The following is a 14,996-nucleotide window of genomic DNA, read 5'->3' on the forward strand; positions in this document are numbered from 1 at the left end:
TCATCAACAAATGTGTGATGGATCTAGAGAGAAGTAATCGAAGCACTGGGTGTCTCCCCAGCAGTGATGAGGTGGTGATCAAGAGCCTCAGAGAAGCCAAGCTAACGTTTCCTACCTTCTTAGTGGAGCAGCACAAAGTTGATGGACATGTCACTGCTCAGGGCTGCATAGTCAGGCACAAAGGGAACCAAGAAGGCCAAGAAGTTCTTCTTTACCTCAAACTTTTGTTTTGAATCTCTGCCTCCATCTTGTACCCTTTTTCAGGGATATAACTTATGGAACAGTTGACCTTGTTCCATCTCTTTTGGGAGAACTTCATCTGGTTCACAGATGGCTCCGTGAATCTCAGAGAAAGAGGATCTCCTAGGAGAACTGAGGGCAATCTTTCATTTGACTCATCTTAAGACTCAGCTGGACTGGGTGTTTGCATCTTGTTAATGACTGAGTTAGGCCTCTGTGTCCCAACTGAAAATGGGTCTAGCCCTCCTCTGCCTTTCACATCCAGAGACTAGATTATTCAACTAGGAAGACAGACCAGAACATTTTGAAACCCTCTGTGAAATTCTCTACTTTTACTTAGGGAAACTCAAGCCATACGACTGAGGTGATATGGTTTAGACAGCCCAGGCATTGAGACACAACTCTAAAAGGACAAAAGGTAAAGGGCATAGGAAATCTTGTGGTACAGATAAGACCTGTGAGCTGAGGGTCGTGATAAGATGTCCACAAAGGCAGTCATAGAAACCTTAATGACATTGGGCAGGTAAGGGGAGTGGGGAGAGCCAAGATGGGACTGGGCACACACTGCTGCCACATCCACCCGGTGTCCAGTCCAGGATTCTGTCTCTTTCAGGGCAACTCTCGTTCATGAATTACTGGAAGGTGGTGATGGCCAGAGGGGTCGTTGTTGCATGGTGTCATGTCATTGGTTACACCAGCTGGGATACTTGGGTCACATGGAGTTCCAGGGCATACAAGAATAACTCTACTGTTCACGTGGCTGATTGTTTGGACAATATTGTAGAGTGAGCTGCGGTGGGATGATGTTAGTGTCATTGCTGTAATTTTCTGGAGAGATCTACAGGTTAAAGATTCCTCCCACAGGTCAGACATGATACATGCCACAGCTTTTCTGACCATGTATGGTAACATCTGTGGTAATGCCACAGTACTCTTGACACACAAGTCACTCTTAAAACAAACTCTGGGTGAAAAGACCATAACATCATGTTGACTGGAGTGCTTCTAAGGTAATGATTAACTAGTGAGGGGGAAGCCAGGAATTGGTATAATGACATCACAGAGTCTTCAATAGCCTGAGCCATGTTTGATTCAGACCCAGATGGGCCAAGTGGAATTGGAGGAGGTTTGCTTCATGCATGAAGGTGATGAGGTCAGCTTTTTTTTCTTCCTCTTCTTCTTCTCCAAGGAAAAGGAGGGGAAACTGAGAGACAGACTCCCTCATACCCCAACGGGGATCCACCCAGCAATAGCCATATGGGGCTGATTCCCTGCTCATAAGGAGCCATGCTTCTAACTGAGCTATTTTTAGTGCTAGAGGTGAAAGCTCCATGGTCTCAGTGTCTGGGGCCCATGTCTTAGAACTAATAGCGCTTTGGCTTTGGGCAGTTAAAAGAGAGCCAGAGAGGAGGGAGAGGAGGAGGAGTTGAGAAGGACTTGGTCGCTTCTTCTGTGTGCCCTGACAGGGATTCTAACTCCAGACATCCACACACTGGGCTGACACTCTACAACTGAGTCAACTGGCAATGGCTGAGGTCAGCTTTATAATCCCCGTTTCTATCATCTAGCATTTACAATTCCCTACAATATGCCATCCCTGGGTCTCACAATAGGTAGAAGAAAAAAGGATGTGGTAGATATATGGTGTCTATGTAGATTGGGGCCTACATGTCCTTAGTTTTTACCCAGAAAGTCTACAGTTGGAAATGTACCATGGACATAACATCTTTTATGAAGAAAGTTTTAGGGATATAGATGTTTGGTACAGTTTATTTATAACAATTAAATATTGGGACCAGTCCAAATAAGTTACAATAATGCATGATAATGTTCATGTGCTAGGATGTTGATTGAATAAATGAGGCCTCCCTTAAAACTACTGGAAAGATTTTGAAAAGTCTCATAATGTCAGTATAAATAAGAATGCAAAATTACACCTATATTGTGACTATAATAATGCCCCCTCCAACTAGCAGTATGTAAAAAGAAGAAGAAGAAGAAAAAGAAACAGCACTATCATAGCCTAGAAATAAAATGCACTTGAAAGAAATAAACCTAAACATTGTAGGGGTTAGGTTTGGATGGTAATGTTTCTTGCCTTCAAGGAAAGAAAGGTTACCCAGATTATGCCTCAGAGTTCATGGACAGCAGATAAGTCAGGAAGAATGTACAGGGAAACCCCCACTTCTTACTTGGACCTGCCTTGCTCTCTACCCACACTTCACAAACAAATATTATTCTTTTCTGTGTTTTATATATTTTTGAAATGAGCTGTTGCTACTTTGGTGGGTAATCTACAGTTCATCTTACAAATCATGCAAAAAACAATGTTGAATCATGAACACTAGTAACATTGCGTTTTCTCTGGTCCTAAGAAAGTCCCTGTGTGGCCTATGGGTACGATTTTGAGAAGATAGGGTTTGAGCCATTTTGGGCAGCCATTTTGGGACCATGAGATGACAATCTCAAAAAAGGAAGGTTCAGAGTTTGATGGGAAAAGGGATGATGTTTTAAGAAGAGGGTCTTTGATGATGTCCTTGAAATCCCAGACAAACCCTGGGAATGCCATGGTGGATTTACAAATAAGCAAAAGTGTTCTAGGATTTTGAGGGATGAGGGCTTCCTTTCTAAATTTATTTTCTTCCTCAATTTTTACGGGTAATTATTATTACAAAAGATGAATATACCATAATTTGTTTATTTGTAGGTCATCTTTTAATTGTTACTGATGAGCTGTGACTAACATCATTATGCATACAACTTCCTTCATCTTTGTGTTTCAATCTACAGGGCAAATCCCTGGGAAAGTGCACTGCTGGTCAAAGAGTACAACAGGTTAAGGCTCATCATTCCTATTAGCCCCCAGTTAGCCCAGCGAACCCTGGGTCCAGCTGTTTTTGTTGGTCTTAGCCTATCTATAGTGGTTCTAGTGTATCCATAGAAATGCCCAGAGGGACACTCACCTAGCCACACTACTTGTGAGAGTCTCCACCTGCATTTCCCAGACTGGAGCCAATGTGCGGCTGGACCGCCCTTTGTGGTTCTTCCTATGATAGCAGGATGCATCATAGGAAGACATCGTTATGGAGCTTTGAAAATGTGAGTTTAATGAGTCCGAAGGCCTGGCGGGGACACAGCAAACCTAGGGCCACACAGCAAGGTCCTGACTAAATTTTTTGAAGTGAGCACAGCATAATATACATTGTTTTCCAGGAGCTTCAATGACGATGTAGTTGTCATTTGAGAAAATACATTAAAGTTTCAATAAAGATACCGTTGTGTAGTTAGAAGGTAAGTAGTAGAACATAAAGGAAAGTGCATTAGGGGAACTAGTTCATAAGAATAAAAGCAAATTTAGGAGGAAAATCTGCTCAAAGAGAAAGAAAGAGACAGAGTGTGAGGACCTGGAACTCTGCCAGTATTAGGTCAAGGCAGGGTGTGGTGCCTGGGTGATGTGGATCCACTCTTGATTGGTGAATTTTGAACTTAGGAGTGGGAATTAGAGTGTGGGAAAGGAAATCACGGTCAATCAAGTGGTCATTGTATCGTCCATCAGGACATTCTAAAAGGAGAAATTCACAGGTGGGACAGCCTGGGTCTTTAGCCAGTTGTGTAGCTGGCAACGTGTTATTCAAGGTGGGAAACTTATGTCATCCCATTACCATTAATAAAAATTTATTAAAAAAAAGAAACTGATACCTCAGCAAAGGAGAGCTTCAAGTCAGGCGCTTACATTACAATCAAAGCAGCAAACTCTCATCTGTTACGCCCACCCGCCCCATGGCGTTTGCCGTTAAAGTTCAAAGGTCACTTTATGGAATATAGTGAAATTTTTCTTTTTTCTTTCTTTTTTTTCATTTGTAACCTCAGTTTGTGTGTGTGTGTGTGTTAATGAGGTTTTCTAAGGCATAGATAGTTTACAGAGGAAATTGACCATTTTTAAGTGGATAGTGTGATGAGTTTTGACAAATGTACTTGATAGCTTTTGACAAATGTATAAGGAAATTTGTAAAAAGTCATATGACCATCACCACAGTCAGGATGTAGAATGTTGTCATCACTCCAAAACGGACCTCTGTACCCTTTTCTGTCATCACCCTCCCGCATCCCCAGTCGCTGGCACCCACTGCTCAGGTGTCTGTCCCTCAGGTCTCACCTGTTACTGTGTGAGCAGACAAACCACTGTGCAGCCTTTTCAGTCCGGACTCTTTTGCTTAATGTTATGCTCCTGAGATTTCTCCGTGTTGTTGCAGATGTCAGTAGATGGCTTCTTTTTGTTGCTGAGTATTATTCCCCTGTATGGATGAATAGTCAGTTCTCTTATTTAGAGAATGTAACTGTTCCAGTGTGATTGATATATTAGGAAAGAATTTCAGCATTATACTAACTCTTCCATTGCTTATACAGTGTGTCCATAAAATCATGGTGCACCTTTGACTGGTCACAGGAAAGCAACAAAAGACGATAGAAATGTGAAATCTGCATCAAATAAAAGGAAACCTCTCCCAGTTTCATACCTATTCAGTGCAGTTCGATGTGGGCTCATGCACAGATTTTCTAGGGCTCCTTATTTAGCTATCCCATATAGCCTCTACAGACTCGTCACTGACTGATGGCCTACCAGAATGGGGTTTCTCCACCAAACGGCCGGTTTCCTTCAACTGCTTATCACACCGAGTAAGGTTATTCCTATGTGGTGGCGTTTCATTATAAACGCGCTGATATTCACGTTGCACTTTGGTCACAGATTAGAATTTAGCGAGCCACAGAACACACTGAACTTTCCTCTGTACCAACCATATCTCAACTGGAATGGCTGTGGGCTCCTCGCTGTATACACGGTGTTACGTCATCATCTGCGCATGTGCACATGCTGCCACATCATCCTACTGAAACTGGGAGGGTTTTCCTTTTATTTGGTACAGATTTCACATTTCTATTGTTTTTATTGCTTTTCTGTGACCGGTCAAAAGTGTACCATTACTACGGACACACTGTATATGACTTTATCTGTGAAAAACACACATAAGAACACATAAAACCACTCTCATCTTTTTTTTTTTTTAATAAATTTTTATTAATGTTAATGGGATGACATTAATATTTCAGGGTACATATATTCAAAGAAAACATGTCTAGGTTATCTTGTCATTAAATTATGTTGCATACCCCTCACCCAGAGTCAGATTGTCCTCCGTCACCCTCTGTCTAGTTTTCTCTGTGCCCCTCCCCCTCCCCCTAACTCTCTCCCTCCCTCCCTCCTGCGTCCTCCCTCCCCCCACCCCTGGTAACCACCACTCTCTTGTCCATGTCTCTTAGTCTCGTTTTTATATTCCACCAATGTATGGAATCATGTAGTTCTTGTTTTTTTCTGATTTACTTATTTCACTCCATATGATGTTATCAAGATCCCACCATTTTGCTGTAAATGATCTGATGTCATCATTTCTTATGGCTGAGTAGTATTCCATAGTGTATATGTGCCACATCTTCTTTATCCAGTCTTCTATTGAAGGGCTTTTTGGTTGTTTCCATGTCTTGGCCACTGTGAACAGTGCTGCAATGAACATAGGGCTACATGTGTCTTTACGTATCAATGATTCTGAGGTTTTGGGGTATATACCCAGTAGAGGGATTGCTGGGTCATAAGGTAGTTCTATTTGCAGTTTTTTGAGGAACCACCATACTTTCCTCCATAATGGTTGTACTACTTTACATTCCCACCAACAGTGTATGAGGGTTCCTTTTTCTCCGCAGCCTCTCCAACACTTGCTATTACCCGTCTTGTTGATAATAGCTAATCTAACAGGAGTGAGGTGGTATCTCATTGTAGTTTTGATTTGCATTTCTCTAATAACTAATGAAGCTGAGCATCTTTTCATATATCTGTTGGCCATTTGTATTTCTTCCTGGGAGAAGTGTCTGTTCATGTCCTCTTCCCATTTTTTTATTGGATTGTTTGTTTGTTTGTTGTTGAGTTTTATGAGTTCTTTGTAAATTTTAGATATTAGGCCCTTATCTGAGCTATTGTTTGAAAATATCAGTTCCCAATTAGTTGGCTGTCTGTTTATTTTGGTATCGGTTTCTCTTGCTGAGCAAAAACTTTTTATTCTGATGTAGTCCCATTCATTTATCTTTGCCTTCACTTCTCTTGCCATTGGAGTCAAGTTCATAAAATGTTCTTTAAAACCCAGGTCCATGAGTTTAGTACCTATGTCTTCTTCTATGTACTTTATTGTTTCAGATCTTATATTTAGGTCTTTGATCCATTTTGAATTAATTTTAGTACACGGGGACAGGCTGTAGTCGAGTTTCATTCTTTTGCATGTGGCTTTCCAGTTTTCCCAACATCATTTGTTGAAGAGGCTTTCTTTTCTCCATTTTGCGTTGTTGGCCCCCTTATCAAAGATTATTTGACCATATATATGTGGTTTTATTTCTGGGCTTTCTATTCTGTTCCATTGGTCTGAGTGTCTATTTTTCCGCCAGTACCATACAGTTTTGATTATTGTGGCCCTATAATATAGTTTAAAGTCAGGTATTGTAATGCCCCCAGCTTCATTCTTTTTCCTTAGGATTGCTTTAGCTATTCGGGGTTTTTTATAGTTCCATATAAATCTTATGATTTTTTGTTCCATTTCTTTAAAAAATGTCATAGGAATTTTGATGGGAATTGCATTAAATTTATATATTACTTTGGGTAATATGGCCATTTTAATTATATTTATTCTTCCTATCCAAGAACAAGGAATATTTTTCCATCTCATTGTGTCTTTTTCTATTTCTCTTAGCAATGTCTTGTAGTTTTCGTTATATAGGTCCTTTACATTCTTTGTTATGTTTATTCCTAGGTATTTTATTTTTTTTGTTGCAATCGTGAAGGGGATTATTTTTTTGAGTTTGTTTTCTAATATTTCATTGTTGGCATATAGAAAGGCTATGGACTTTTGTATGTTGATTTTGTATCCTGCGACCTTACTGTATTGGTTTATTGTTTCTAGTAATTTTTTTGTGGAGTCCTTTGGGTTTTCGATGTATAGGATCATATCATCAGCAAAAAGTGATACCTTTACTTCTTCTTTTCCGATATGGATGCCTTTTATTTCTTTGTCTTGTCTGATTGCTCTGGCCAGAACTTCTAGCACCACGTTAAATAAGAGTGGAGAGAGTGGACAACCCTGTCTTGTTCCTGATTTAAGGTGGAAAGTCCTCAGTTTTATGCCATTTAATATGATGTTGGCTGATGGTTTATCATATATGGCCTTTATCATGTTGAGATATTTTCCTTCTATACCCATTTTGTTGAGAGTCTTAAACATAAAATTGTGTTGTATTTTATCGAAAGCCTTTTCTGCGTCTATTGATAAGATCATGTGGTTTTTGTTCTTTGTTTTGTTGATAGGGTGTATTACGTTAACCGTTTTACGTATGTTGAACCATCCTTGAGATTCTGGGATGAATCCCACTTGATCATGATGTATTATTTTTTTAATATATTGTTGTATTCGATTTGCCAGTATTTTGTTTAGTATTTTAGCATCTGTATTCATTAGAGATATTGGTCTGTAGTTTTCTTTCTTTGTGCCATCCTTGCCAGGTTTTGGTATGAGGGTTATGTTGGCCTCATAAAATGTGTTTGGAAGTATTGCTTCTTCTTCAATTTTTTGGAAGACTTTCAGTAGAATAGGAACCAAGACTTCTTTGAATGTTTGATAGAATTCACTAGTATAACCGTCTGGGCCTGGACTTTTATTTTTGGGGAGGTTTTTAATAGTTTTTTCTATTTCCTCCCTGCTGATTGGTCTGTTTAGGTTTTCTGCTTCTTCATGACTCAGTTTAGGAAGGTTGTATTGTTCTAGGAATTTATCCATTTCTTCTAGATTGTTGTATTTGGTGGCATATAGTTTTTCATAGTATTCTACAATAATTCTTTGTATATCTATGATGTCTGTGGTGATCTCTCCTCTTTCATTTTGGATTTTATTTATTTGAGTCCTGTGCCTTTTTTCCTTGGTGAGTCTTGCCAAGGGTTTGTCGATTTTGTTGATCTTTTCAAAGAACCAGCTCCTTGTTTTATTGATTTTTTCTATAGTCTTTCTGTTCTCTATTTCGTTTATTTCTGCTCTGATTTTTATTATCTCCTTTCTTCGACTGGTTTTGGGTTGTCTTTGTTCTTCTTTTTCTAGCTCCTTAAGGTGTGAAGTTAAGTGGTTTACTTCGGCTCTCTCTTGTTTGTTCATATAGGCCTGAAGTGATATGAACTTTCCTCTTATTACTGCTTTTGCTGCATCCCAGAGATTCTGATATGTCGTATTTTCATTTTCATTTGTCTGTATATATCTTTTGATCTCTGCACTTATTTCTTCTTTGACCCATTCATTTTTTAGAAGTATGTTGTTTAGTTTCCATAATTTTGTAGGGTTTTCCTCCTCTTTTTTACAGTTGAATTCTAGTTTCAAGGCTTTATGATCAGAAAATATGCTTGGTACAATTTCAATTTTTCTAAATTTGCTGATATTGTCTTTGTGGCCCAACATATGGTCAATTCTTGAGAATGTTCCATGTACACTAGAGAAAAATGTATACTCTGTTGCTTTGGCATGAAGTGTCCTGTAGATGTCTATCATATCCAGGTGTTGTAGTATTTCGTTTAAGGCCACTATATCTTTATTGATTCTCTGTTTGGATGACCGATCTAGAGCCGTCAGCGGTGTATTGAGGTCTCCAAGTATGATTGTATTTTTGTCAGTTTTTGTTTTAAGGTCAATAAGTAGCTGTCTTATATATTTTGGTGCTCCTTGGTTTGGTGCATATATATTAAGGATTGTTATGTCTTCTTGATTCAGTGTCCCCTTAATCATTATGAAATGACCATTTTTGTCTCTGAGTACTTTTTTTGTCTTATAGTCAGCATTATCAGATATGAGTATTGCTACATCTGCTTTTTTTTGGGTGTTGTTTGCTTGGAGTATTGTTTTCCAGCCTTTCACTTTGAATTTGTTTTTATCCTTGTTCCTTAGATGAGTTTCTTGTAGGCAGCATACAGTTGGATTTTCTTTTTTAATCCATTCTGCTACTCTGTGTCTTTTTATTGGTAAGTTTAATCCATTTACATTTAGTGTAATTATTGACACTTGTGGGTTCCCTGTTGCCATTTTATAAATTGCTTTCTGTTAGTTTTGTATCTTGTTTGATTCTTCTCTTTTGTTTTTCTATCATTTGTTTTTGTTTGTTTGTATTCCATACTTTTTTCTTCTGTTGCTACCTTTTTTAAGTCAAGTGTTTTTGTGGTGGTTTTTTCAAGGGTGGTTACCATTAAGTAATGAAAAGGGTACCTACCATATTCATTGTAGTACCCTTTCTTATGAGTATTTCTGCGCTTCATCGTCCTTTGCTACTGTTAATCTTCATCCTTTCTCCCCCTTTTTTTCTTTTGTTGTCACAGTTTAAGTTTGGTTTTATTGTTTTCTTGGTGGAGCTGTTACTTGTGGTTTTGTTTTCTTTTGTTCTTTGAATCTGGTTGGAAAACCCCCTTTAGTATTTCCTGGAGTGGGGGCTTTCTGTTGATAAATTCTCTCATCTTTTCTGTATTTGTGAATATTTTTATATCTCCTTCGTACTTGAAGGATAGCTTTGATGGGTATAGTATTCTTGGCTGAAAGTTTCTCTCTTTCAGGGCTTTGAATATTGGGGTCCACTCTCTTCTAGGTTGTAGAGTTTCTGCTGAGAAGTCTGATGATAATCTAATAGGTCTTCCTTTATATGTTGTATTCTTCTTTTCCCTGGCTGCCTTGAGAATTTTTTCTTTGTCATTGTTTTGTGTCATCTTCATTATGATGTGCCTTGGAGTGGGTTTGTTGGGGTTAAGAAAAGTCGGTGTTCTGTTTGCTTCTTGAATTTGAGGCTTTAGTTCTTTCCACAGGCTTGGGAAGTTCTCATCTATTATTTGTTTGAGTATATTCTCCATTCCATTTTCTTTCTCTTCTCCCTCTGATATACCTATTATTCATATGTTATTCTTTCTGATGGAGTCAGACAATTCCTGTAGGGCTTTCTCATTTTTTATTATTTTTGAGTCTCTTTCTTCTTCTCTCTGTTGTGCCTCAAGTTGCTTGTCTTCTATTTCACTAATCCTATCTTCTATCTGGGCTGTTCTATTAGCTAAGCTTGTTATCTCGTTTTTCAGTTCGTGAATTGAGTTTTTCATTTCTGTTTGATTTGTTTTTATAGTTTCAATTTCCTTGGTTATATATTCTTTGTGATCGTTGAGTTGTTTTCTGATTTCCCTAAATTGCCTTTCTGTGTTTTCTTGTATATCTCTGAGTATTTTTAAGATTTCTATTTTAAATTTTCTGTCATTTGGCTCCAAGGCTTCCAGTATGTTAAATCTTTTCTCCATAGATCTTTCCACATCTATTTGTATTACCTCTCTATCTTTTGTATCCATAATATTCGATTTCCTTTTTCTTATTGGCATCTGAAGGTGGTCTTGTTGATATTGTTAATTAGAATTAATAAAGAATAAAAAGGGGGGAAAAGAAAAAAGAAAAACACTCCACACTCAAAAAAAGTAATGATTTATTATTTTCCCCTTTTTCCTTTCTTCTCCTCCCCTCCTCTCACCTCTTTAGGTAAATATTGTGATGACCTGTGAATTATATTATGCTAAATGGGACAAAAACTGCCTATAACAGAGGGCCTGATTTGGGGTGAAGAGTTCAAGGGGCAAAAAAGGGAGTAGGGACCTACTAAATGCAAAAAAAAAAAAAAAAAAAAAAAGGAGGATATCTTAGACAAGCATAAAATGATTTGCTTGTAAGTGATGGTCGACTAAGAGATATAGTGAGAGGGATAAGAGGGAAACTGAAAAAAGGAGAGAAAAAAATAATATTTAAAGAAGAAAAAAATAAAAATAATAAGTAAAAATCTGTTGTATTAAGTGGAGTGAAGACTAAATACAATGGAGACTTTGGGTTGGGAGGAATGCTAGTGAGTTAAAAAGCAATGTAAAAAGTACCCAAAATGCCACAAAAACAAACAATGGAAAACCAAAAACAAAAGCAGAAAATAAAATAAAAAAAAAAGAACAAACAACAAAAACAAAAAAAAACTTGAGTCCCAAATTAAATAATTTGTTCGTGATTGAGGATTAAATGAGAGGAAAAGTAAAAGGAGAAAAGAAGGAACGAATAGAAAGGAAAAAATAAGAAAAAGAGAGAAACGAAGGAAGAAAAAAAGGAAAGGGGAAAAAAACAAAAAAGAACAAAAAGAAATCAAAAGGGGAGAGAGTGAGAGTTAAGGGTTTTGGAGTGTAACCCTAAGGGAGAATAAGGATGAAGAAAAGAAATAAAATGTAACACTCATGGGTAGTGTAGTTCAAGAAAAGGGTAGCATAAGATGGGCAGAGAATAAAAGGACCGAGATGGAGGAAATACAAATAAAGGCAATAAGAAAGAAGAGAGAAACAACAACAAAGAATTAGTGGAACAAGTTATAAAGTCTGTGGATTTTTCTTGATATTGAGAGGTTAACTTCTTCCTTTTTCTTTTCTCTCCCTCTTCCTGGTCGGTGACTCTGTACCCCAGGTTCTGCCCCTGTGTCACGCTTAGGTAGGGATTTGCAGTTGATGGGATTCTATGGCAATGTCATATAATTGGCTTTAGTCTCGCTGGTAGTCAAGGCTTGTTGGCGTTTGTAGAGTCCAACAATGAGAGAGAGTTTGCTTTCCTGGAGTTTCTCCCCTAGTCTCCCCTTTCTGAAATAGCAGCCTGGTGATCCAGCTATGAGGCTGCCACTGCTTCTGTCTGGGGAGTAAGAGGCTCAAAGAGCTGGGAAATCCCCACTCTATCCTCACTCAGCCCAAGGCTCTGGGTAAGGCTCTGGCAGTCAGAGCCTCCAGCGTAGTCAGGTGGGGCTGGGAGTCAATTGTTGTCAAGGTGACTGTTCAGCACCTACCATTCAGTTGGACCACTCAACCCAGGCTTTCCACACTTTGTAGCCTGTTTTGGCTGGGAAGAAGAAGCACTAGTCGCTGTTTGCTTTATGGATCTTAATATCTGCCAAGTCCCTCTTGTTAGGTATATCCCTGAATATGGAGGCTCTGTCAATCAGATATTGCCCCCGCCCCTTTAGCGAAAGGCACTGAAAAATATTATGCCTCTTGTCTTGGATCACTGAACTGGGAGAGATCTTATCAATTAGAGCCCCGTGGGTGCGTAGATTTCGTGGGTTAAGCTAATTTCAGTGATTGGATCCGCAGCTGTGCTCCAGAGAGTATTTCAGGCTGCCTATGCGCCCCTCGCCCAACGCTTGATTGTTAGCTCGAATGGCTGGGTGAGGTGCCCCGTCCACGGAGAGAATCTCCTGACTAGGAAAGACAGGTTTGGCGCCCCTCCCAGACTATGGCACAGGGCCCGCGGCTTCTCAGAGCACGCCGGTGGTTGCCGGCACTCCCCGCGACTCCGCGGCTCGGGGCGCGCGCGCCGCTTCTCAGAACGCGGTTGGGGGGAGCGCGTGGCCTCTCAGAGCACGCCGGCGGTTGTGGGCACTCCCCGGGACGCGGCAAGTGAGGGGGGCGTGCGGCTTCTCAGAGCACGCTGGTGGTTGCCGGCACTCCCCGGGACGCGGCGCGGGCAGCTGCACGAGTGGGTTGACTCACCACAGGCGTATTCCCTCCTGAGCAACAGTCCTTTTGCTTTCAATGTGTGTGTGGAACTCTAGGATGCTCCGAAGATAAATTTTTCTGTTTCTAGTTGACAAATTTGTTGAGATTTTGGGGAGATCTGTCGGACGCGCTGCTCACGGCGCCATCTTCGTGACGTCACTCCCCACTCTCATCTTAAACACCTGCAGCTACTGTAGTCCAGCACATGTACTATGTCCACACCCACTACCACTGGAGTTCACCTCTCCTTCTGACTTCGCACAGCCCTCCTTCCCCACTTCACGGTCATCACAACCTGCACCCCTTCAGACTCACTTCCACAAACACACTTCAGGTCTTTTCCCAAGGAAAGTGCCATATTTATGTTAACTTTTCAACGTGTGTAAAGCTATGCAACCATTTTATGAGATTCCTATTTTTTTAAAATGTGTCAGTGATGAAGTAATTCTATGAGTTTGTGCCCTACTCCAATTTTCCGACATCCTGTGGTTTTATGTGTAACTGTGCAAAGTACAGTGATTTCTAGGAGTCATGTGTCATGTTAGAGCAGAGCTGACTCTACCACAATTTGTTTATCCATCCATCAGCTGATGGACTTTTGGGTTTTATTTTGAATAAAGTTGAAAATATTTTTAATAAAACTGTTATAAACATTTGTGTACTATTTCTATCTCTTTGGCCACAGAGATAGAAATAGTGGAAAGTCAGAGGAGGCCAATGTGAAGAGCCTGATGTGGATGGAGCCTTGGCCATGTCTGTATATAGGAGGACTTGGCCTGCAGTTCACTCTTCATTTGTACCCAAACGCCCTAGATAACTGATGTATTCAGTGCCACATAGACATTTATCTTCAATTCTAATAGTAACAAAAAAAATAATGTGGGGCCTGACCAGGCGCTGGTGTAATGGTAAAGCATCAGCCAGGGACACTCAGGAGCCTAGTTAAGAACCTCAAGGTTGACAGCTTAAGTGTGGTCTCATTGGGCTTGAACACAGGCTGACAGCTTGAGCACGAGGTCGCTGACTTGAGTGTGGGATTATACACATGACACCATGGTCACTGACTTGAAGTCCAAGGTTTCTGACTTTAGCAAGGGGTCACTGGCTCAACTGAAGCCCCCTCAAGGCACATATGAGAAAGCAATCAGTGAACAACTAAGGTGCCACAAGTTGATGCTTCTCATCTCTCTCCCTTTCTGTCTATATGTCTGTTTCTCTCTGTCAAAAAATTTAAGAAAAAAGTAAAAGAAGTAATGGAGAACAGGAAAACATTCATTTTTTTAGAAGAAAAATTATAATGTTTAATACACAGGTGTGTAATATGTTTGTTATTTTTAATAAGATATTATCTTTTTATTTTAGAGAGGAGACAGAGAGAGAGAGAGAGAGAGAGCAAGAAGCATCACCTCCGATATGTGCCTTGACTGGACAAGCCCAGGGTTTCAAACCGGCGACCTCAGCTTTTCCAGTCAACATTTTATTCTGCACTACCATAGGCCTGGCTTGTTATTTTCTTGTTTATTTGTTCTTGATATATGAGGAACAATAACTAATAGAAACTGTTGATATTAATTCTAAAATTAAAAAAGTAGTTGAGGATTTCCTACGTTGAGGGTCGCGTGTACACTTTCAGGTGAATATTCTTCATTTTCTATCGTTAGGAAGAGTTTCTGCCTAATATTTTTGAAATTTCCAAAATTTTTGAAATTTTCTGTGAAATTTACCTAGATGTTGACTGCATTTATCCTATTGCAAAAAGCTGTTGTTTCATCCAGAAAAGACCATGCCATTTATACCCCTTTATTTATTTATTTTTTATTTATTTTTTTTACAGAGTCAGAGAGAGAGTCAGAGAGAGGGATAGATAGGGACAGACAGACAAGAACAGAGAGAGATGAGAAGCATCAATCATTAGTTTTTGGTTGCAACACCTTCGTTGTTCATTGATTGCTTTCTCATATGTTCTTTGATCGTGGGGCTACTGCAGACCAAGTAACCCCTTGCTCAAGCCAGTGACCTTGGGTCCAAGCTGGTGAGCTTTGTTCTAACCAGATGAGCCTGTGCTTAAGCTAGCGACCTCGGGGTCTTGAAC

The sequence above is a fragment of the Saccopteryx bilineata genome, chromosome 2, assembly GCF_036850765.1.
Source record: "Saccopteryx bilineata isolate mSacBil1 chromosome 2, mSacBil1_pri_phased_curated, whole genome shotgun sequence".
In the NCBI taxonomy this organism is placed as follows: domain Eukaryota; kingdom Metazoa; phylum Chordata; class Mammalia; order Chiroptera; family Emballonuridae; genus Saccopteryx; species Saccopteryx bilineata.